Below are 3,502 nucleotides of genomic sequence, written 5' to 3' on the forward strand. Positions count from 1 at the left end.
GACGCATGTCGATCTTAGTTTCTGCAACCCTCCTCTCAATATCGCTGCGGCATGGAAAACTCTTGAAGATCCACATGGTAGCGATCATTTTCCAATCTCACTGAACCTTTTTGATTGCAACAATCGCCCATTTACAAGCTATAACCCCAGGTATAGGTTAACATCAGCCGATTGGTCATCTTACCAGTCGCTTATAGAAAGACATATTGGGAATCTCACATTAAACTGGAACAATAGCAACCAATCAGCCGCGAAATTCTTAAGAAAAATTAAACTTAATGCAAATGCATCAATCCCTGTTTCCAAGGCACATAGTCGTCTCACGTATTGGTGGAATACAAATTTGTCGGCTGTCAGTCGCGAAAAAGTTGACGCGTGGAAGACCGCAAAACGCAATCCCACTAAAGAAAACCTTCTTCTTTACAAAAAAGCTAACTCTAAATTCAAGCGAGAGGCAAAAATTTCTAAACGGGCAGCATTTGTTGAGTTTTCCAAAGATATAAACCACCTAACACCTGCAAGGTCTCTTTGGAACAAAGCTCATATTCTTCACGGATGCTTTACCTCGAACAGAATTCATGTGATTCGAACCTCTGAGAATTCCTCAATATCGTTTCCAGAAGAAGTCGGCAACTTTTTAGCTAAAACGTTGTCAGAAGCTTCAGCCAATAGCAATTTTTCCAATGATTTCGTCAACAAAAAAACCCGCGCAATTACCCCCATACGCATCGACTATACATTAGACAAAAAAGCAAAGCAAATTGAAATTTCATTCCTGCCTCGCAGCACTAAAAGGCAAATCTCCTGGCTTAGACAAAATTCCCTACCCCCTCCTTAAAAACTTGACACCTATTGGTAAATTCAAGCTATGCCAACTATACAATTTAATTTTCAATACCGGCACCATCCCACAACAATGGAAGATCAGCGTAGTCATCCCTGTCCCCAAACAAAACAAACCAAAGGACTCTACAGAAGGATATCGACCGATATCCCTTATCTCCTGCATTTCAAAAGTATTGGAAAAGATGGTAGCGCGAATGCTAATGTGGTACTTCTTTAATAAGAAACTTCTCTCAAACCATCAAACCGCCTTTAAACCTGGTTGCGGTACAATAGATGCATTGTTGACACTTGATGAACATATAAATACCTCCATGGCTCGTAGGAACCATTTTTCAATTTTGTCGATAGACATGGAAAAAGCTTTTGACAGAGTGGGATTGCACACCATTATAGATCAGCTAAAAGCTTGGAAAGTAGGTCCAAAAATAATAAGCTACGTACGGCATTACCTGATAAATCGAAAAATTCGTGTAAAAGTTAATGGGATAATATCTGAACAGTGGTCAATCGATAATGGAACACCGCAAGGATCGCCACTATCTGTGTCACTTTTTTTATGGCTTTCGACCACTTAAGTCGCATTATAATAAATACATTTGTATTTTCGGGGCTGTCCGTAATTCACCCTATTTCTCGAATGAAATTAGCACACAATTTAGAAAAATTTTAACTTGGTGCCACTCTAGCGGTATAAAAATATCCACAATAAAATCTAAACATTTACATATTTGCAACAAACTTTACTGTAATAATATAAATATAACCATAAACCACATCAATGTGACAAATGTAAATAATCTTAAAATACTAGGATTAATTTTTAATAATAAGTATAATTGGAATGATCATGTAAAATATCTTTACGCGGCACTTCAAAATAGATTAAATGTTATAAAATCTCTGAGCAAATATTAAGTTAGAAAGTAATTCCAAATCCCTTGTGCAAATAGTTAAGGCTACAATCCTATCAAAGATAGATTACGCGCTTCCAATATTCAGTTCAACCTCAAATAGGAATTTATCTAAACTAGCATCTGTATACCACTCAGGAGCAAGACAAGCGATAGGAGCTTTTCGTACCACTCCAATTCTCAATATTTTGACAGAAGCTGGGCTTCCCACACTAAAAGGTAGAATAATTTATATGAGCACTGGAATGGTTACTAAGTTAGTACATTCCGAAGGATCTCCACTACAAGCAGCTTTAAAAAATAGCCTTAAAAGGAAACGAAGGCTAAGAAAAACATCTGCTTTGCAAAATCTTATTGATATGGCTAACCAAGAAGACATCTACATTACTCCATTTTCAACCTTCCCACTTAGTGCTCCTCCTTGAGCATTCCAAAACACCTGTCATACTGGATCTGGCTAATCACCCAAAAGAAAAGACTCCACACAATGTATATCTACAGAAGTTCGCAGCCATTTGCAGCTCGCACGTTAATTGGACAGCATATTTTACAGATGGATCTAAGTATCATAATGTAATTGGGTGCAGCGTAGTGGACAACAAATCGACAATTATGTCAGCAATTCTTCCTTGATATGCATCAGTATTTACATCAGAAGCAACAACAATTCTTTACGCTTGTCAAGCCGCAGAAAAAAGTATAACCAAGCACATAATATGCAGTGACTCCCTCTCTACACTGAAAGCCGTCATGAACGCAAATTGTGCCGACCCAACAATAAGCAGGATCAGGGACATTCTTACCGCTAATACTGGTAAAATTAAGCTTCTGTGGATAGCTGGCCATGTAGGAATACAAGGTAATATAATAGCCGACTCCGCTTCAAAGCTGGCTACCAGATCCCCGCTTAAATTAGTTAACACCACTAATAAAAAAGACATTAAGAAATTAGCATATCAAAAATACATGGAATATGAAAACAAGCAGTGGGCTAAATATACCCATTTCTACAAATCAATAAACCCTGCTCGCCTGCCATCAACTGCACCAATAACAATAAATAGAAGGCATTACGTAGTATACATTCGCTTCCGCCTTGGACATACAAGAATAACCCACAAATACTTATTGTAAAACACTAGCCCAACCTGCTGTCCTTACTGCAATAATAACATCCTCACCATCCAACACTTAATTATAGACTGCTCAGCACTGGAGAATATCCGTCGTAGTTTCGCCAACCCATACATATTCAACCTTCTATCAAATATCATTAATACTAACATAAAAGAATTCATAAAATTTCTATGCAAAACCAATATCTATTTTGAAGTGTGATAACTCTAGCTTTTAACTCAAATATGTAATTAGTCTAAGATGCTGATGGCCTTAGTTGCTAAAGCATATATTTAGATTGTAAGGATTAATTGTATTATCCTTTACAACTTTTAATAAATAAATAATAAATAAATTTTTTGGTCGTATTTTGCATTTAATTTTATACGTACGTGTATATGTATAAAAATGACATTAATGTTACCAAAAACGACTTTTTTGTAAATACTTTAGCAGCAGCCTCATAAACTATGTAGATAATTAAATATTAAATAAACGAAAACAGTTTATTAGTTTTAGGGTCTAAGAAAATCAAAAAATATAATATAGTACAACGGTGGGCAAACGCGGCTCTTTGAGCCAAATGCGGCTCTTTGAGCCAAATACGGCTCTTTGCTTAGCAAAGTGCG

This window comes from Rhagoletis zephyria, unplaced genomic scaffold, assembly GCF_001687245.7.
Source record: "Rhagoletis zephyria isolate East Lansing unplaced genomic scaffold, Rhagoletis_zephyria_1.1 Rzeph_scaffold_00766, whole genome shotgun sequence".
NCBI classification, from domain to species: Eukaryota; Metazoa; Arthropoda; class Insecta; order Diptera; family Tephritidae; genus Rhagoletis; species Rhagoletis zephyria.